Source organism: Nyctereutes procyonoides, unplaced genomic scaffold (genome assembly GCF_905146905.1).
Source record: "Nyctereutes procyonoides isolate TBG_1078 unplaced genomic scaffold, NYPRO_anot_genome, whole genome shotgun sequence".
Classification (NCBI taxonomy): domain Eukaryota; kingdom Metazoa; phylum Chordata; class Mammalia; order Carnivora; family Canidae; genus Nyctereutes; species Nyctereutes procyonoides.
In genome coordinates, this window is record NW_026575135.1 from 67,606,631 (window position 1) to 67,629,631 (window position 23,001).

The following is a 23,001-nucleotide window of genomic DNA, read 5'->3' on the forward strand; positions in this document are numbered from 1 at the left end:
CAAGTGCCCCACCTTAGTGCCCGTCACCCAGTCATCCCAACACCCCGTCCACCTCCCCTTCCATTACCCCTTGTTCGTTTCCCAGAGTTAGGAGTCTCTCATGTTCTGTCACCCTCTCTGGTATTTCCCACTCATTTTCTCTACTTTCCCCTTTAATCCTTTTCACTATTTTTTTTTTTATATTTCCCGAATGAGTGAAACCATCTAATGTTTGTCCTTCTCTGATTGACTTACTTCACTCAGCATAATACCCTCCAGTTCTATCCACGTTGAAGCAAATGGTATTTGTCGTTTCTAATGGCTGAGTAATATTCCATTGTATACATAGACCACATCTTCTATATCCATTCATCTTTCGAGGGATACGAAGGCTCCTTCCACAGTTTGGCTATTGTGGACATTGCTGCTATAAACTTTGGGGTGCAAGTGTCTCGGTTTTTTCACTGCATCTATATCTTTGGGGTAAATCCCCAGCAGTGCAATTGTTGGGTCATAGGGCAGTTCTATTTTTAACTCTTTGAGGAACCTCCACACAGTTTTCCAGAGTGGCTTACCAATAGTATTATAAATTTAAGGCATTTTTGATTACCTGATTTTTTTCTACAGTATCTTAAATACAGTAGACATTCTGTATCTGTTGAACTGAACTGAAATGGAAATGAATCAAAGAATCCTCACAAGGAAAGAAAGGTAATTTTTAAGAGTCATGACTAAAAGAGTTGGTGGGTTGCCTTTCTTAAATTCCAGAGCCTTTTCCATGAAACTGTGATTTAAAAATCTTTGTTCCATGTCCATTTTAAAGAGTAATTTAAGAAGCAAACAGAATTGCTAAGTTCCATACGTATGTATATGCACATACTCACACCCACACATAAAATTTCTTAGAAAATGATCAGTATTCAGAAACCTTAAATGAAGAGGGAATACAGAAAGAACAACTAGAACTATAAAAGAATACTTAACAACTACACAGAGTAATAATAGGAAAACAAATAAACCCTTTTCAGTGAAACTAGGAGACAAAGAAAAATTGAGAACCATTATAAAAAATAATTGACACATACACTTCAAAAACATAAATATCCTAAGAAACAAAAGTTTTGAAAGAAGTCACTCTTTACATGGTTTATAACACACTGCTATATTATTGGCCATATCTCTAATAGGCACTAGTAATAGAAATATAAGCAAAATCCCACTTAAAATGGGATGATATTGTATAGTATACTACTGTGGGTGAAAACTGTATAGTATACTATTGAATTATCATTCCATTGAGATTCATAACTAAAAAATACAAGAGTTGCCAATATTTCAATTAAATATAAAATAAGAAAATCTAGTGTACAATTTTGACTTACATTAGCTCGACTATATATGCTTCTATTTAGAATAAAATTCTGCCTCATGTACAGCAGACATTTATACATTATAATACCAGGAATCATTTTAATATTTCTTTTATTTCACACTCAGATTTAAATCTGAGAGTCCTTATATCTTAATCAACATCCTAGATTTAAATGTCACCTAGGGGATGCCTGTGTGGCTCAGTGATTGAGTGTCTGCCTTTGTCTCAGTGCATGATCCTGTAGTCCCTGGATCAAGTCCAACATTGGCTCCCTGCATGGAGCCTGCATCTGCTTCTGCCTATCTCTGCATCTCTCTCTATCTCTCATGAATAAATAAATCAATAAATCTTTTTTAAAAAATAAAATAGAAAATAAATGTCACCAAAATAACATAAAACACAAAAAAAATAAGACACTGATATTTTTAAGGTGTTTCAGCCCAAGTCAAACTGTTTAAAGGATAGTTCTTTTTTTAAGATCTTATTTGTTTGTTTGTTTGTTTATTTATGAGAGACACAGAGAGAGAGGCAGAGACATAGGCAGAGGGAGAAGCAGGACGGAATCATGACCTGATGCTCAACGACTGAGCCACCCAGGTGCCCCTAAATGATAGTTCTTACACATCTCACTAACATTACTTCTTACCTGACAATGTTACTAATATGTCAGTTCAAAATATGATTTAAATACATATATACGACTTCATTCTCTCTCATATTTCCATGTAATGGCCTCAATGTAAACTTAAATTTTCATAAGTGCTTTGTAAACCACAATTCCAAACCACACAGAATCAGCCAAAATTATAATTCTATTAACCCTTTTAAATGGAAAAAGAAAATGTAAAGTTTCATACCATATTTTAACTAGTGGGGTGCTCTAAAACAGAAGCCACTGTTTGGATCAAACAACACAGTAAGAAATACTTTTTATGTTGCAAACAGGCATATATGCCCCGAAGTTCCACAGAATAATTTTTACCTGGAGGTATGTTCTTTAACAAGTTTCATTATGTTTCATTTTGAAAATGCTATTTGAAAATCCTCTAAACCACTAATATTTCAGGCTATTTACAGTTAGAAAAATACTGCTCAAAAATACTGAATGAGTTTTAGGAACTACATGTGTAGGTAATCATGAAAAATTTTATTATTTATCATAATAAATCATGAAAACACATAAAATTAGAGCCATATCTGCTAAAATATAAAACACTATCTATATTGTTGCTATAAGCCACCATCTACTTTATAACTAGAAAATACCATAAATAGAAACTTCACTTCCATATGGCTCATTACAGAAACTATACACCTCTATTTACTCTAAGAAATACAAAAATTAGGCAGTTGACTAAATGTTTCATATGAGAACATAAACCTATTTGTAAAGCTTAGCTAAATACTTGCTTCACAAATTTTTTCTTAACCACTTCTGACTTCGATTTCTTCTTTTAAATCTGATTGATCCTATGAAGTGCCCAATTTAAGAAATAGTGACTTCTGGTATCAAGGACTATGAACTTAGAAAAAAAGAAATCTTTCTACAAACAACACCTACATCCCTTAACAAAATACAAAGAACAACTATCTGAGGGCTCTATAAGGCACAAAAAGTACATAGAATTTGGAGAATCAAAACAATGCAACGTTAGCAGCCATGCATCAAAGAAAGAAAAGAGGAGTAAAAAAAGCTACTTTGACAGAATTGAAAATACAACATACCAAAATTTGTGGGATGCCACAAAAGCAGTTCTAAGGGAGAAGTTCATACTGATACATGCCCACATCAAGAAACAAAAAAGATTTCAAACAACCTAACTTTACACCTCAAAAAGCTAGAAAAAGAACAAAACCCAATGTAAGTAGAAAGATAGAAAAAATAAATACTAGAAATAGATAAAATAGAAACTAAAACAATAAAAAAAGATCATACCAAGATCTAGTTTTTTTTTTGAAAAGATAAAAATTAACAAACCTTTAGCTAGACTCACCCAAAAAAAGAAGAATCAAATAAATAAAATCAGGAATGAAAGAGGAGACATTACAATTGATATCACAGAAATACAGAAGACCATAAAAGAATACTATGAACAATTACATGCCAATACATCGGACAACCTACAAGAACCGGATAAATTCCTAGAAACATACAACCTACCAAGATTGAATCACAAAAAAAAAAAAAAAAGAAAAGAAAAGAAAAAAGAAAAAGGAAAAAGGAAAAAAAAAAACCCGAAAATCTGAACAGACTAATTCCTAATAAGGAGATTCACTAACCAAAGATTCACTAACCAAAATCCTCCCAACAAACAAAAGTTCATGACCAATGGCTTCACTGGTGAATTCTACCAAATATTTACAGAAGAATGAATACCAATCTTTCTCAAACCCTTCCAAAAACAAAAGATTAGGGAACACTTCCAAATTCATTTTACAAGGCCAGCATTATCAATACAAAAATCAGACAAGGGTGCCACAAGGAAAGAAAATTACAAGCCAGTATCCTTGATAAACACTAAAGCAAAAATCGCCAACAAAATATTACCAAAGCAAATTCAACAATACATTAGTAGGACCATACACCATGATCAAGTGGGATTTATTCCAAGGATGCTACTAGGATGGTTCAACATTCATAAATCAATCAATCAATGTGCTATACCATATTAACAAAATCAAAGATAAAAATCGCATGATCATTTTAATAGAAGCAGAAAAAGCATCTGACAAAATTCAACATCCATTTATGATTTTAAAAAAAACTCTCAAAAGGCTGGGTATGGGGGAAGATGTTTCAACATAACAAAGGCCAGATATGTCAAGCCCACAGCTAACATCACACTCAATGGTGAAAAGTTGAACGCTTTCCCTCTAAGATCATTAACAAGACAAAAATGGCCACTCTTGACACTTTTATTCAACAAAATATTGGAAGTCCTAGCCAGAACAATTACAATTAATAATAATAATAATAATAATAATAATAATCACCCAAATCAGAAAGGAACATATAAAACAGTCGGTGCAAATGACAAGATTTTATATGTAGAAAATCCTAACAACTCCACCAAATAGCTCTTGGAATTAATAAATGAATTCAGTAAAGCTGTGTGATACAAAATCAACATATAAAAATTTATTACAATTCTATACACTAATAATGAACTATCAGAAAGAAATTAAGACGATCCCTTTACAACTACATCAAAAGAATAAAATACCTAGAAATAAATTTAACCCAGGAAGTGAAACACCTACACATTGAAAATCACAAGACACTTCATGAAAAGACATGAAGACACAAATATAGGAAAAATATTCCATGCTCATGGATTGGAAGAATAAGTGTTGTTAAAATATCCATACTACCCAAGCAATCTATAAATTCAATGAATTCTCTATCAAAATTCTTTTTTTTTAACGTTCTTAGCTTATTAATCCTCTCATGAAAAATCTGCACAATCACCACAGATAAAACCAATGCAGAATCTTTACTCCTTCTGTTGTCCAATCTCCAGCTCACTTTTTGCCAGCACCAGCGTTGGCTTTTGCAGTCCCCCTGACTTTCTTCATTCTGTTTTTGCATTCTTTGTGCTGTTTTCTTGAAGTCTTTTTCTTCTCATACAGGCCATGTCTTGCAAGTCTATGTTTGGGATCATTTTTCTTTGCATAATCTAAAGAATCATAAATCATGCCAAAGCCAGTTGTCTTGCCACCACCAAAATGGGTTCTGAATCCAAATACAAATATGACATCTGGTGTGGTCTTGTACATTTTGGCTAGTTTTTCCCGAATTTCTGTCTTAGGTACTGTTGCCTTCCCAGGGTGAAGAACATCAATGACCATCTGTTTCCGCTGAAGCAGTCAGTTGGTCATGAACTTCCTGGTCTGGATAGTTTCTGTGTCATTCATCATGGCAGCCGAGCTTCAAGCAGCCGGGGAGGAAAAGAGCCTCTATCAAAATTCTAATGGTATTTTTACAGAAATAGAGCAATCCTAAAATTTATATGGAACCAAAGAAGACTCCAAACAGACAAAGCAATCTTGAGAAAGAACAAAGCTAGAGACAACATACTTCCTGATTTCAAACTATATTACAAAGTTATAGTAATCAAAAACACGATGTTGGCATAGAAACACACACACAGATCAATGGAATACACTACAAAGTCCAGAAACAAGTCCACACATATACGGTCAATTAATTTACAACAAAGAAGTCAAAAATATACAACAGAGAAAGGCCAATCTCTTCAGTAAACAGTGTTGGGAAAACTGAACAGCCACATTCAAAAGAATGAAACTGGACCACTATCTTACATCATGCACAAAAACTAATTCAAAATAAATTAAAGCCTTTAACATAATACCTGAAACCTAAAACTCCTAGTAGAAAACATAGTGGTAAGATCCTTGACATCATTCTTGGTGAGGAATTTTTGGATTTGACACCAAAAGCAAACACAACACAAGCAAAAATATACTAGTGGGACTAAAAGTAAAAATCTTCTGCACAGCAAAGGAAATTGCCAGCCAAATGGAAACACAACCCACCAAATGGGAGAAAATATTTGCAAATCATATATCCGATAAGGGGTTAATATCCAAGATCCATAAAGAACTCACAAAACTGCTAAATAAATAAATAAATAAATAAATAAATAAATAAATAAATAATCTCTTTTAAAAATGAGCAGAGATATGAATTGACATTTTTCCAAAGAAAATATATATATGGCCAACAGGTACATGTAAAGGCACTCAACATCAGGAATCATCAGGGAAATACAAGTCAAAACCACAATATCACCTCAACCTGTTGGAATGACTATCAAAATCACAAGAAATAACAAGTGTTAGTAAGAATACAAAGAAAAGGGAACCTTCGTATATTATTGATGAGGATGTAAATTGGTATAGCTGCTATGGAAAACAGTATGGAGGTTCCTCAAAAAAATTAAAAATAGAACTACCATATGATCCAGCAATTCCACTTCTGGATATTTATCTAAAGGAAATGAAAACACAAACTCAAGAAGATATCCACAACCCCATGTGCACTGTACAATAGCCAAGATGTGGAAACAACCTAGGCACCCATAGACCACTAAATGGCTAAAGAAAATGTGAAACACACACACACACACACACACACACACACACACAGAGGAATATTATTCTACCACAACAACAAAAAAGGGAAATCTTGCCATTTGCAACAACATGGGTGAACTCTGAGGGCATTATATGAAATAAGTCAGGCTCAGAAAGACACACCGTATGACCTCACCTATATGTGGAATCTAAAAACAACAACCACCACCACCAAACCCACTGCTACAAAGAAAAGAATGACAACCACAGGTTGTCAGAGGGCTATTGGGGAGGGAGATGGGTAAAATGAATGAAGGTAATCAAACACTACAAACTTGCAGTTTATCAAATAAATAATTCTTGGAGATGAAATGGACAGCATGGTACTACAGTTACTACTACTATATCATAGATTTGAAAGTTATTAAGAAAGTGTATCTTAAAAGCCCTTATCACAGAAAAACAACTGATAACTATATATGGACTAGATTTACTATAGTGTTTACTTCACAATATATACAAATATTGAATCATTACAATATACCTGAAACAGATATAATGTTATAGGCCAACTGGATCTCATTTTTTAAAAATGACACGACATGCTGTCTAGAGAAAAACACACTGAAGATAATGTGGGCAGTTTGAAAGTTAAATGATGGAAAAAGATGTATCATGCAAACATTAAAACAAAGCGGGGCGGGGGCTATAAAATTATCCAAAGTGGAGAAAGACATTATATAACAATAAAAGGACCAATACACCAAGATATAACAACGCTAAAGGTCTTAGAGCTACAATATATGTCAAGCAAAAATTAATAGAACTAGAGGAATCCACAACTGTAGTTATAGACTTCAAAACTTATTTCTCAACAACTGATATTAGAATAACTAGACAGAAAATCAGCAAGGATATGAAGACTTCAACAACATCATCAACCAAAAGAATCTAATTGATATTTATAGAACACTTCACTCAACAACATCAGAATACATATTCTTTTCAAACACCCACAAAACGTATACCAAGACAAACCATATTCTGGGCCATAAAACGTATGCTTAACAAATAAAAAGAAATGGAATCATACAGAATGTGTTTTCTGACCACAATGGTACTAAACTAGAAATCAATAACAGAAAGAGGAAAATCTCCCTTGGAAACTAAACAACACACTTTTAAATAATCATTCTGTCTCAAGGAAAACCCATATATACATTGAACTATTTGAAAATAAAAAACACAACATATCAAAATTATGGGATACAGCTAAAGCAATGCTGAGAAGAAAATTTAAAGTACCAAATACTTAAATTTGAAAAGAGGAAAAAAATCTCAAATCAATGATCTGAGAACCTCAAGAATCACAGGCAAAATAATTAACCTCAACCAACTCAGATACCGTATATAAAAATTAATTCAAAAGGGATATGGATGGACATAAATAAAAAAATATAAAACTACAAATTTTTTAAGAAGATTTTATTTATTTATTCATAGAGACACACACAGAGAGAGAGAGAGGCAGAGACACAGACAGAGGGAGAAGCAGGCTCCTTGTGGGGAGCCTGATGTGGGACTCGATCCCGGGTCTCCAGGGTCACGCCCTGGGCTGAAGGCGGCGCTAAACCGCTGAGCCACCCCGGCTGCCCAAAACTACAAATTTTTTAGGAAAAAAAAAAAAAAAACAAAACACTAAGCCAAAGTGCTTAAATGGTCTAGGGTCTAAGGCAAGGGAAAAAGTTTTGAGACACAATACCAAAAGCAAATCCATTCCAAGAGGGACACCTAGGTGGCTCAGGGGTTGAGTGCCTTTGGCTCAAGGCGTGATTCTGGAGTCCCAGGATCAAGTCCCACATCAGGCTCCCTGCATGGAGCCTGCTTCTCCCTCTGCCTATGCCTCTGCCTCTCTCTGTGTCTCTCATGAATAAATAAATAAAATATTTAAAAAAAACAGAAATCCATTCCAAGAAAAACTGCTAAACTGGTCTTCAACAAAGTGAAAGTTTTTGCTCTGCAAATGACCCTAATTAAGAAAGATGAGAAGTCAAACTACAGACTGGGAGAAAACATCTGCAAATCACACATCTGAAAGGATTAGTCTCCAAAATATATAAACAACTCTCAAAACTTAATAGTTTGTTTTTTTTTTTTAAAAAAAGAAGTGATCCAATTAGAAAATGTGCAAAAGGCAGAGAAACATTTCACTGAAGAGGATATACAGATAGCAAAATAAATACAAGAAAAAATATTCAACATCATTAGCTATCCAAGAAATGCAAATTAAAGCCACAATGAGATATCACTGCACACCTTTCAGAACAATTAAAATAAAAAATAGTGACAACTCCAAATGCTGCCAAGGATGTAGAGGGAATGGATCCCTTATACACTGCTGATCAGAATGCAAAATGATATAGCCACTCTGGAAAAGGGTTTGAGAATTTCTTATAAAACTAAACATGTAATGAAACATGTATCACCCAGCAATTGTACTCATGAGTATACTCTAGAAAAATAAATACTTATGCTCATGCAAAAATCTATATACAAATGTCTATGGCAACTTCATTTGCAACAAACAAAAACTGGAAACAATTCAGTTATCTTTCAAAAGCTAAATGATTAAGCAATCTGTTTTATATATATACCAGAGAATACTACATAGCAATAAAAAGAAATGAACTATTAATACCTCTAACAAGCTCAGGGGTGCTTGGGTGGCTCAGTTGGTTAAGAGTCTGACTTTTGATTTTGGCTCAGGTTGTGATCTCAGGGTCATGAGATCAAGCCCTGTGTTGGGCTCCATGCTTAGCAAGGATTCCGCTTAGGATTCTCTCTCCCTCAGTCCCTACTCCCACCTCCTCCTTTCTCAAAGCAAAACAAGACAAAACTCTAACAACCAGAATGAATATCCAGAGAATTATGCTAAGTAGGAAAAAGGTCAATCCCAGAACATTGCATACTGTATGATTCTATTTATATTATACTTCTTGAAATCACAGAAACTATAGATATACAAAAGAAATTAATGGTTGCCTGAAGGGTGTGGGATGGGCATGAAAAGGAAGTGGGTATGGCCATAAAAGGTAACTTGAGTGAACCTTGTGGTAATGAAAATGCTCTGTATCTTGACTGTATTAATATTAATGTCCTGCTTATGATATTGTACTATAGTTACTCAAGATGTTACCACTAGGGGAAACTGGGTGAAGGGTACATGGGATCCCTCTCTATTACTTCTTACTACTGCATGTGTATCTATCATTATCAAAAGGCTAATTCATTTAGGAACAGCATAAATTAGAGAAAGAGAATTAGTAAATGTAAATAATTATGAAAATTTTGCTAAATTCATATTTATACCTCATCCTTGGGTACATGATTATGACATTTAAAGAAAATCTACCATTCTACAAGGTCCCTATGATTCTTTTTTTTTTTAATAATTTATTTATTCATTAGAGACCCAGAGAGAGAGAGAAAGGCCAAGACACAGGCAGAGGGAGAAGCAGGCTCCATGCAGGGAGCCCAACGTGGGACTCGATCCCGGGTCTCCAGGATCACACCCTGGGCTGTAGCCGGCGCTAAACTGCTGAGCCACTGGGGCTGCCCGGTCCCTATGATTCTAATTGGCTTTTCCACATTCTTTGTTTCTAAAATTTATATATATATAAATGAAGCGTGAGATAAGATTTTCTTTCGCAAATTTCACACAGGGGAGAAGGGGATTTTTCAGTTCAATGTAATACGTTTAGTAAGGTTAGCTTCTTTGAAGCATTTCTCATTATAAATATGTATCACCAAGAAACCAATACATGCTGGGAAAATCAATTTCTGAATATATAAAAGGTCATATTTATGATCCCTCAATAATAGCACAGGTACATGTATGTTTATGCAATTAATCTTTGTTTAAAATGATAGAGTCAGTAATTTTACATTTGTCTAAAACAGAGAAGTTTCCTCTATTTCAATTATGCTGTATGGAGATTTATTTCCTCAGGCAAAAGAGATACAGGGTTTGCCAAAGGACATAAGATGACACCACCAACTTAGGAGTACATTTCAGTGGAAACATTCTGTGTACCAATAAGAGCATACAGATGATTTATTCCTCAATTTTTTACCATCTTTTCTTTGGAAAGAAAATGCTATTAACTATGAAGAAGGTACTTAAAATCAACTCAAAAAGATCCATTAATCATATCAGCAAAATGTTAAACAGTCTATCATTTGGAGCCCTCCAGGAGATCTCAAATTTTATTCCCCATTTTTAAGCTGGTTGTGCCCAAGTTACAAAGTTGCATTCTAAAACATCTCATGTGGAACTTAGAATGAATTTACAAACAGAATAACATTGTAAATGGTGATTAAATTACCAAGTAGTTTAACAGAAGCAATGCAAGTGGTTCCCTACTTTTGTCCTAACCCCAGGAGTACCTAAAACTCAAAACGTAACAAAGTCAAGTCCCCTTACCCAATGGTTAAAAACAGGTAATATCTTAGGATTAAGACACATCTTCAATTTCCATCATTGTATCTATGCGGTTTTCTTTATTACATACATAGATATCTTCTACACACAAGTATCCAATTTGAGAAAAAGCTTGATGCTTTCACGATATTAATGTTTCCTATCTTTATGTAAATTCCATTAAGTTTAAGAGACCTCCATTTCTTATCATGAGAATCAGACTTTCACACTGGTTGTTTCACTTTTAAATAATGGCAAAATGATATAAAGAAGGCTGGCTTGTGCACACAGAGAAAATCAAACAAAGCAATGTCACCATTAACTGAAATGAAAAAAACTACAGTAATAGTTTCAAGAAGAATGATCCAAGGATCAATTTGTTTATTTTTTTTAATGTTAAGTCTGAGATGACTATTAGACACCCAATAAAATTACCAAGTAGGCAGGCCCAGGCTAGAAAAAGAATTTTATAAGGTAACATGTAAGCCCTGATGTCTAGATGAAATTGCCAGGGAAGGTACAAAAGAAAATAGAAGAAAACTAGGGACTGAGTCCTGGCATTATGCAAAATTGTGGAAATGAAGAGAAAGTAGCAAATATGATTACAAAAAGAAGAAGAAAAACCAAAGGAATATGGATCTGCCTTATATCCATCTTAGGCACTAGTGACATAAAAATGAGTAATTTTAAAATCTCTGCTCTCAAAGTTCCAAGTATAGTGATGAAGACAAACATGTACAAAAACAATTTTGATGTAACATGTCATCATGTCTGTAAAAAATCCTAAGTAATCTACTAAAAAGCTACAGAAACTAGTGAGTGACTTGAGGAAACTTGTGGCACATGAGATTAACATGAAAAATCAACAGTATTTCAAGATATTAGAAACAACTAGAAAATATCAAAAATGCAATCCCATTTGTAGTAGCAACCAAAATCATGGCAATATACAGTGTCTTGGTCTGTTCCAGCTGCTATGACAAAATACAATAGACTATGTGGCTTAATAATAAAAATTTCTCACCGTTCTGGAGGCTGGAAGTCCAAGATCACTATGTCGCCATGGTAGGGTGAGGGCTGCTGACTTCTCTTTGTGTTCTCACATGGCAGAAGGGGATAAAGCAGCTCTCTCTGGTTTCTTTTATAAGGGTATTAATCCCACTCATTAGGATTCTGCCCCCATAAACTAATCACCTTCCAAAGGCCCCACCTCCTAGTGTATAATCACCTTCAAGGCTAAGTTTCAAAATATGAATTTTGGGAAGACACCAATATTCAGTCTATAGCACAGGGATACACTTTAAAAAATCTGACTAAATCCTGAACATTGAAAAACTACAAGTTACTGGGATGAATTAAAGAAGGTACCAGTATATGGAGATATACCATGTTCATGAATTTAAAGGCTTAATATTGTTAAAATGTCAGTTCTACAAAATGTGATCCACAGATTAAGGGCAATCCAATGAAATTCCCAGCAGGCAATTTCTATAGAAATTGACAAACTGATTCTAAAATTTAAGTGGAATGGAAATAACCTAAAAAAGTCAAAGCAGGTTTGGTTTGGTTTGGTTTGGAAGAGATACACTACCTGACTTCAAGATTTATAATAAAGCCACAGCAATAAAGATAATGTGCCACAGGCAAAAGAATAGAAATATAGACACACCAATTGACTTCTGACAAAGATGACAGGTAAATGATGCTGGGACAACTAGCTATTTATATGTTGTTCAGCTGCCCCCTCTCGTCACCCTCTATGTCACCCTCTGATCATTGGCAAGAATAGGGGGCAATAGGTCTCCAAGGACCAAGCCACACAACTTCCCAAGTCCTATGAAAGAATTTTCAGTTGTGACATCTGTAAGTACACAAAGACAATGCCAGGATCCAGAGATAATTATTAGGCAATGCAGCATCCATATTACATAGATGTGAGCACATGAGCATATATCAAAAGATACAGATAAATGCCTTGAATTAATATTGGAGTTAATCTGCACCCTAGGTGACTGTCCACCTTGACAAAACATACTGCATAAATCATACTACAAAGGGCCACACATTAGGCACTCTCCAGAAGACATCAAAAATCCAAAAGTGACTAAATCAATGCCCTTCTTTACTGCTGCTGCTACACCAAATCATAATAAGAGGTACAAATGCTTTATTATACGTATCATAACTTACGGATACTTCCCAACCTAAATCCTTAAGTTCAGATACAACTAAAGTCAACCTAGTCTCGCCACTAGGGTAGCATGGAACTTAATCATACTCCTTGACTCACAGACGTGGCCAAAATACCTAATCATATGGTCTTCACACCCAAGCTGTAAAGTGATGAGGGAAAACATCAATGAACCATCCTTCAAACTGTTGGCCACTGCTGCATACCAAGAACATATGAGAATAATAGCGTAAGTTTGAGGACACTGAATGTCATTTAACTAATGCTCTCACAATTGGCAACACTCTGAAAAGTACATCAACTAGATTTAGCAATCCTTGAATACTATGCACATAATAAGAGTAATTTTGCTAACGACGCAATTTTTGGCATTAGTAAAATCTTTAATTTGTTAATGGTTCTGATTTTAGGCAATAATTTATAAAGCAGAGAACACATTTCTGTTTCAAATAAAAATGATTAAGGGTTTCTTAGAAATAAAGCTCTTTAAATTGATTGCTGCAATACAGCTAATGACAGCTTCTTTTCCTGGAGAATCTGTTTTAAGCTAAAGCAATTCTTCCTGCATTTCCACTTTTAAAAAGGGAAAAATGTAAATGGTTAAGCCAAGTATTCCAGCAAAACTCAAGAGTTATGAAATAAATGAACCACAAAAGGTTTGAAGTACAACCAAAGCGAAAACACAAAAGAATACTGGGTGGGGCATCCAGCTGGCTCAGTCAGAAGAGCATGCAATTCCTGATCTAAGGGTCGTGAGTATGGGCACCATGATGGGGGTACAGAATACTTAAAATAAATAAACTTAAAAAAAAAAAAAAAGAATACTAGGAAATAGGTGTACCTGGGTGGCTTGGTTGGTTTAGTGTCTGACTCTTGGTTTCGGCTCAGGTCATGATCTCAGGGTCATGGTATCAAGCCCTGTGACAGGTTTCATGCTCAGAGTGAAGTCAGCTTGAGATTTTCTCTCTTACTCTCCCTCTGCCTTTTCTCCTACTTGCACACACTCTCTCTAAATTCTTAAAAAAAGAGAGAGAGAGAGAGAATACTAGGAAATAAAGAAACCCACTCCCTTCTTATTTGTTCTTTCTCCACCAATCAATACAAATATTCTTCTTTATAAGAAAATCTAATACACTGCACTTCAAAACGCCACAATTTGTAGAGCAGAGATATTATTGTTTACTAATTCAACAACTATTTATTAAGAACCCACTGTCCTCCAAGGGCTATTTAAAGTAATGGAAATATAATAGTGAACAACTGCTCTTGTGGAGCTTACAGTATAGTAATAGAGACAAAGAACTGTAAAAATAGACAAGCAAAATATATAACGTGCCACACAGGAATATATGTTATGTTAAAAAAATGAAGTAAGAAAGTACCATAGACGTGTGAGTCCTTTTCACTGTGATGACCAGGGCAAGACGCAATGACAAATGTGACATCAGAACAAACAGCTGAAAAAGGAAGCCAGCCATATGAACCTCTAGGAGAAGAGCTTCTCAAGTAAAGAGACTGGCAGTGACCAAAGTCAGGCAGGTGAAGGATGTTAAGAGGTGAAGGTCAACAAGATAAGGTGGTGGACTGAGGGGGTTATGGATTAGGAGTAACCTTAAAAGCAATCATAAGAAATTTGACTTCTATTGTTAACCCATGGAAAGCTTTTGGTGGATTTGGAGCAAAGGAGGTATAAAATAAGACTTAGAATTTTAAAAAATCACTTTTAAAGTTCCTAATCTGGTAATGGTAGGACACAGTTTATATCATAGTACCCTTTTTACAAATAAAAATTATAACCACTAGACAAAATACGTTATTTTATTATGATTTCTTTAGAGAGTGGGGGAGGGGCAAATAAAGAGTGAGAGAGAGAATGTCAAGCAGACTCCTGGCTCAGCACAGAGCCTGATATGGGGCTTGATTTCAAGACCCTGAGATCAGGATCTGAGCTAAAATCAAGAGTTGGACACTGAACCAACCAAGCCACCCAGGTGCCCCAAAGAGAAAAAAATTTTTTTTAAATGATTTGAAAGCATTGGGTAAGAACTAAAAGCTGGTAGAAGTTAAGGGAATTCAACTCATTTAAGACAGGAAGCACACATAGTAACAGATTCACATTTCTATGACATAGTACAGACTGTTCAAACTAAGAGAAAGCCTCAGATTTGGCCCTGTGGGTCAGCAAACCCATTCCACAGTATTGACCCAAGAAAAATGAAAATATCTGTCCACAGAAAGACTTGTACACAAATGTTCACAACAGCCTTATTCATAATCCTGAAACTGGAAACAGCCCAGATGTCCATCAACAGGAGCATAGATAAACAAACTGATATTTTTATATGATGAAGTACCACTCAGCAACAAAGAAAATGACTGATATAAGTAACCACATGAATGAATCCAAAAAAATATTATGTGAAGAGGTATGAGTCAGACATTTGAGTCCTTGTACATTAAATCCAAGAACAGACAAAACCAATCTGTGGTGACAGAAAGTGAGGGCAAGAGTAGAGGAATCAACACCTGGGCATTTTCCAGGGGATGAAAATTTTCTTTATTTTGTTATGGATGGTAATTAAAGAGGTGTATATAATTTCTGAAACTCACTGACTGAACTCTTAAAATCTGTGCATTTTACTACAGGTAAATTACATTTCAATAAAAAGCAATAAACAAATCTAGCAGTATTTAAACCTCACAAACATTTATACTCAGTCAATCCCAGCACATGAAAAAATATGCCTTTCACTTGATTCATAACATAACAACAACTAAACAACACAGAGGCATAAATTCAACTTGTACGGGGATATAATTACAACAAAGTACTTTTTCCATAAATGCAGATGATAATAAGTATTTAAATCTTGAAGAAGTGTTCAAACACACATTCATAGCTATCTGTGCTTTAAGATTTAGCTCCATGAAGTACACTTTTCCTGCCCTCTTTACATAACGCTATTCATCCATCCTTAGAATTCTAACAGAAATGAAATATGATACTTTAAAAAATGCTAAAGCAAAATAATACAGTAAATTTACAAGTATCCAATCCAAATGTCTAATTTCTTATACTCCATATAAAAAACAGGTATTTAACAATAAATGAAGCAAACAATTAGCTGTTACACTTAACAAAGTGTATTGTACTATAATGGCCTTAGAGAGACATATTTTTTTAAGTTTTTTTTTTTATTTATTCATGAGAGACACAGAGAGAGAGAGAGAGAGGTAGAGACACAGGCAGAGGGAGAAGCAGGCTCCATGCAGGAGGCCCAATGCAGCACTTGATCCCAAGACTCCAGGATCATACCCCCTGAGCTGAAGGTAGATGCTTAACCACTGAGCCACCCAGGTGTCCCTAAAGAGATATATTTTTAAGAATGTCATAGGAAGATTATGATTTTAGAAATATTGGCTATCCATCTTTAAATGGAATTTTCTCAAGAACCTGGGAGAAGATATGATGAAATTTCACTAGTGTACAATGAAATGAATAAATATTATGAATAAACTCACCAGGTATTTGGTAAAGTTAAGAACATTCTTAACGGGAGAAATTCACATTAAACGTATTTCAAACAAATTTAAGTGTCAAATATATTTTTAAAAACTCTAACAAACAGGGGATGGGATCCCTGGGCGGCTCAGCTCAGGTTTAGTGCCTGCCTTCGGCCCAGGGTGTGATCCTGCAGTCTCTGCCTCCCTCTCTCTGTGTCTCTCATGAATAAATAAATAAAATCTTAAAAAAAAAAAAACAAAAAACCTCTAACAAACACAAAAGTGCATTTTAAGAAAAGGAGCAGGCTACTCAGAGTGCTTAACATATGCCTTACATGCATTTCTCATCATCACATCTGTTACTAACTGAGGAGCAGAGTTAACTTAAAACGTCAAATTATTTTGGGGAAAAATTATACAAAATATTTTGTAAAATCACAGGGCACAGAAAAATTACGCAGCTAACACCTAGGTGGTAGTATAGACTAATGGCTTAGGAATGCGACTACTTGTGTCAAATCCCAGCTCTGCCACTTTACAGTCTCAGAAAACAGACAAATATGTCAGTAATACCTGAAATAGAAGTTTTTACATTTTATAGAGTAGGAATAAATGTAAAGGAACTCTAAACAGAATTTTACGAGTAAAACTGAATACAGTATTCAAGTTCTATCTCAAGGGAAATTCACAATTTAATAAATGTTGTAACACATGCATTATAACAAAAAAATTAACAGAAAGCCTGTTAGGAGGGCACTGCTGACACAGGCAACAGTGATAAGACGGAAGAAAACAAAATTTGAATAAGTGGTGGTGACATTTCAATATCAAGTCTCCAAAGGGGTAAGGTATATTAAAAAAAAAAAAAAGTGAGATGGGATAAAATTTAAAAATCCCTTCAATCATATCTGGCAAAATCTATCATGAAGATTAATTTTCAGTCTGCCTCTGACTTACTGGACCTAAATAATAAAAGACAAAAAGGGGTGTTTTTAAAAAATAAATTAAAAATAAGAACCTTTGATTTTTTTAACTTATTACTTAACCGAATCTGACAATTTGAATTTAGAATTATTACCCACAGATGTTCCACTGCAAGCACTACATAGAGAGTTCATGCAAGTGAGCCCCTAAATTACCCAAACCAACAGTCATTGTAGATACACCTTTCGTTCACTATGTAAGAAGTCTCTGCCATATATTTTTGTTGCTATTTAAATGACACTATCTATTTTCACACAGCCTAAATAGTTATCAGAGCCAAAAAGGAAGACAGCATTATAGCTGCAGGAGGTAGCATGATTTAAAAGGAACAAAGCTTAAGAAACAGACCTGATTCTCATGTAAGCTTCACCACAGACCAAGCGCGATAAGGTGGTAAAGATACCCTTTATAAAGTATTATTTTCTTCCTTTTCAAAGATATCATACATACACAGAAAACTCTGTAGACCACCCTACACAGTAAAATTGTGCCTGACACAGAAAAACTGTGTACTAACATCTAGGTAGAAGTATACTATCATGGCGAAGGAATGTGACTACTTTTGCCAAATCCCTGCTCTGCCACTTATTCAGCTGCATGATCCTGAACCAGTTATTTAGTCCCTCTAAGCCTCAATTTTATTTTCAATATAAACTATAACTATTAAAAGGTTTTACAAGATACAAAGCACTTAGCAGAGCATTTGGCCTACAATAAATACATGAAATGTTTGCTATGATTTTAAGAAAGAAGAACAAAGCTGCTGGCAATACAATGACAGATTTTAAGATATACTATAGAGCTTTAGTAACAAAAACAGCATGGTACTGGCACAAAAACAGACACAGAGATCAATGACACAGAATAGAGAGCCCAGAAAGAAACCCACACTTACATGGTCAATCAATTTATGACAAAGGAGGCAAGAATATACAAGGGGGAATAGACAGTGTCTTCAATAAATGGTGCTGAGCAAGCTGAAGAGCTACACACAAAAGAATGAAACTGGACCACTTTCTTAGATCATGCACTAAAATAAACTTGAAATGCATTAAAGAAATAAATGTGAAACTAAAACCATAAAATTTCTAGAAGAAACCATAGGCAGTAAATTTCTTTGACATCAGCCGCAGCAACGTTATTTTTTAGATATGTCTCTTCAGGCAAGGGAAATAAAAGCAAAAATAAACTGCTAGGACTACATCAAAATAAAAAGCTTTTGCACAGCAAAAGAAACCAACAACAAAATGCAAAGAAAACCTATTGACTGGGAGAAGATATTAAAAAATGATGTATCTGATAAGGGGTTAATACCCAAAATAAAGAACTTATAAAACTCAACACTAAAAACACAATCTGATTAAAAAATGACTTGGACATTTTTCCAAAGACCTACATGTGGCCAACAGATACATGAAAAGAGGCTGAACATCATTCATCATCAGAGAAATGCAAATCAAAACCACACTGAGATATCACCTTACACCTGTTAGAGTGGAGAGAATCAAAAAGACAGTAACAAGATGAGGATGTGGAGAATAAGGAACCCTCCTGCACTGCCGGTGGGAATGTAAATTTGTGCAGCCTCTGTGGAAAACAGTATAGAGGTGCCTCAAATAATTAAAAATAGAGAGGCCCCTGGCCAGCTCAATTGGTAGAGTATTGGACTTTTTTTAAAAGATTTTATTTATTTATTTGAGAGAGAGAGAGAGAGAGAGTGCACGAAAGGATGGAGGGGCAGAGGGAGAAAGAGAAGCAGGAAGCCAACACAGGGCTCAACCCCAGGACCCCAGGATCATGACCTAAACCAAAGGCAGACCCTAACCAACTGAACCACCCAAGTGTCTGTAGAGTGAGTATGTGACTCTTGATCTCAGGGTCATGAATTTAAGCCTCACATTAGGCATAGAGCTTACTTTAAAAAAAAAAAAAAAAGTAAAAGTAAAAGTAAAAATACCATATGATTCAATAATTTTCTGAGTACCTATCCAAAGAAAACTAAAACACTAATTTGAAAACATATATGTACCCTTGTTTATTATAGCATTATTTAGAATAGCTAAGATATGGAAGCAACGTAAGTGTCCACCAATAGATGAATGGATAAAGAAGACACATGGTGTGTATGTGTGTGTGTATAGAAAAAGAATTTTTCTTATAGAAAAAGAATCTTCTGCATTCTTAAGGGAATAATACACAATTTATCATGTCCTTACAGCCACTTCTTTGCATATTTTATATGACAACTGATTAAGCCACTTCTTAGATGTTAATATAATGCAACATAATTTGGATAAAAAATATTACTTTAAAAAAACTATCATCCAAAAGACACTGAAAAATTACACACTAATGGCAGCAGGAAAAAGAAATATTTTTAAGTGTACAAGTATACTGTACTTGTATAAATTCAAGAAAGAAAATTATATAAAGAAAAAGGCAAATATTAAAAGGCAAGTACAGATTTTGCTAAATTGAAATGGTTGCTAAATTGAAAGAAGAACTTCAAGGACACAGAATGGAAAACTAAAATCTGTACAGGATATAGGGAAGAGTAGAAATTTAAATGATGAAACATGAAGCCATGATGTGGAGGACACCTGAGAACTCTCAGAATGCAGTTTAAAAAAAAAAAAAAAAAGGAGAGAAATGACAATAATAAAGAGCACTCTCTAACAATCTGTAGCTTACATCATACGTAATGGTAAGAGACTGAATCATCACCTCCAAAACCGGAAACAAGGTGGGGCACCAAGCTGGCTCGGTCAGCACAGTGTGCGTGCGACTCCTGATCTCAAGGTCCTGAGTTCGAGCCCTACATTGGGTGTGCAGATTATTTAAAAAAAATCTTAAAACAAGCAAACAAATTAACTAAATAAATAAAACTGGAAACAAGGTAGGATGTTTGGGCTTATGAGTCCTACTTACCATCATATTAAAAGTACTAATCAGTGCAATAGGGTAAATAAAAATAGTAAAACACTGAACAAAACAAATAAAACCTGCCCAGGCTGTCTCTATTCATGGACAGGTCATAGAAGACAAGATCAATATATAAAAATCAACTGTGTTTCCATATACTAGCAGTAAACAACTAAAACCCAGAATTTTAAAAACAGTACCATTAAAAAAATAAATGAATGAATGAATGAATGAATAAATAAATAATAAAATAAAAAACAGTACATTTACAATAACTCTAAAAACAAAAAATACTTAGGCACAAGTCTAACATAATACATACTGAATTTATATGCTGAAAAATGAACAAAGCTGTTATAACAAATCAAAGACAACCTAAATATGTGAGAGAGCTATACTCAATATTACTAAGAAGTCATTTCTCCACAAAGTGATCTATCTATAAGTTAAACATAATCTCAATCAAACTCTCAGCTGGATTTTTTGTAGAGTTTTTTTGAAAAGCTCCTTTTCAAATTTATATGAAAAGTCAAACTAGAATATGCCAAACAATTATGAAAAAATACACAAAACAAAACCTAAAGTTAGTAAACTCACAATACTTGATTTTAAGGCTTCCTACAATGCTTCTGTAATTAAGGCAGTATGATATTGGCATAAAAGCATAAAGATAGACACAGAGGTTAATGGAACCAAAAAACAGTGTCCAGAGAAAGAGACACACAAGTCTGTCAAATGATTTTTGACAAATGGGCCAAGGCAATTCAGTGACAAAGGATGTTATCAACATATTATGCCGGACATGTATAAATGAATATCTAAAATGAACATCTTTATGCAGAAAAAAAAGGAAATTTAATCTGCAACTTACACCAAATTAACTCAAAAGGGATCTTAGAGCTAAACATAAAACATTAACTTATAAAGCAGAAGAAAACAAAAGGGAAAATCTTTGTAACACTGAATTAGGCTACAAATTCTTAGATACAAAACCAAAAGCGGGATCAATAAAAGAAATTAACTGATAAATCAAACTTCATTGGAATTAAAAGCTTTTCTTCTGCAAAAGCCACTGTTAAGAAAAGGAAAAGGGAAGCTATGGATGAGGAGAAAATATGTGCAAATCCCATCTGAGGACACATGCCCAGAATACATAAAGAATTAAAAAACGCAACAGAAAGAAATCAAACACTATCTCCATATTATAACAACCCAAAACAAAAACACTCCCATGCATTTCCATATGCTGGGATTGACACCTGAGACTGTCCTTTAGATTACTAACGTGGAGTTTCCTTATCTGTGATAGTATGGAAAAAACAGGCAAAAGCTCTGAACAGATGTTTTACTCATGAAAATATAGAGAGACAAGTAAGCACATAAAAAGATCATCCACATAATTTGTTATTAGGAAAACACAAATTAAAAACACAAAATACCACCACAAACCTTAGATAAATAGCTTTGATAAAAGCAACTGACAATACTAAGTGCTAACAGGGTACTAGAACTCTCAGAGAATGCTGGGGAAAATGCACAATTATACCAATCCTTCACAAATCCTTTTAGCAAATCGGAGACGAGGAGAGAACACTTCCCAGCTTGTTTTACAATTCTAGTCTTACCCTGATACCACCAAAGATACCACAAAGAAACCATTATCTCCCATGAACACAGATGGAAAAACTGTTAACAAAATATTAGCAAATCAAATAGCAGCATATAAAAAGGATGATATTCCACACCAAGTGAGACCCATCCCAGGAAAACAGAGTGGGTTGTAAATCTGAAAATCAGTTATGCAATAGAATCTAATATAAAAAGCCCAAAATCTGTGGGATCATTTAACCTCCAGTGACTAAAGGTAACTGAAGAGCTCTGAATGTTGCTGCTATTTTACATTTGTCCCTAAGTGTTCACTGTGTTCACTAACTGCTGCTCGCACTAACACAGACACACAAAAACAACGTAATTATGTTATTCAGTAAAAATGTAGTAAGTCTTACAGACAGCTACACAGTTGACAAGAAAAACCAACTCTGCCTGAGTACTCAGAAAAGCAAAAAAAGGAAGACTGTCTCATGCCCATTCTGAAGTCACCGAACATATTTTAAACTAGCAACTAAAACTAAATCACACTGTGGTAGCCAATACGTCTGGAAATAATCTTACAGGAATATTGTATATAGGGGCCCCTGGGTAGCTCAGTCAGTTAAGCATCTGCCTTTCGTTCGGTCATGGTCCTGGGATCCTGGGATGGGGCCCCGCATTGCAGTCCCTGCTCAGCCAACGAGTCTGCTTCTCTCTCTCCCTCTGCTGCTCCTCCCTGCTCATGTTCTCTCTCTCTCAAATAAATAAATAAAATCTTTAAAAATAAGTAAATAAAAAATAAAAGGAATATTGTATATATTCTTTTTTTTTTGCCTGACTTCCTCTCATAAAACATTACCACTCTAAAATCCTTAAGGTACA

General features: G+C 34.6%; 1 protein-coding gene and 1 pseudogene across 3 annotated transcripts in view; both read right to left on the bottom strand.

The window, feature by feature from the left end:
• Positions 1–23,001, bottom strand: part of COMMD10 (COMM domain containing 10) — a 185,082-nt gene that overhangs the window by 154,623 nt on the left and 7,458 nt on the right. The gene's annotated exons all lie outside the window — the stretch shown is intronic.
• Positions 4,776–5,266, bottom strand: LOC129494959 (40S ribosomal protein S24-like; annotated as a pseudogene).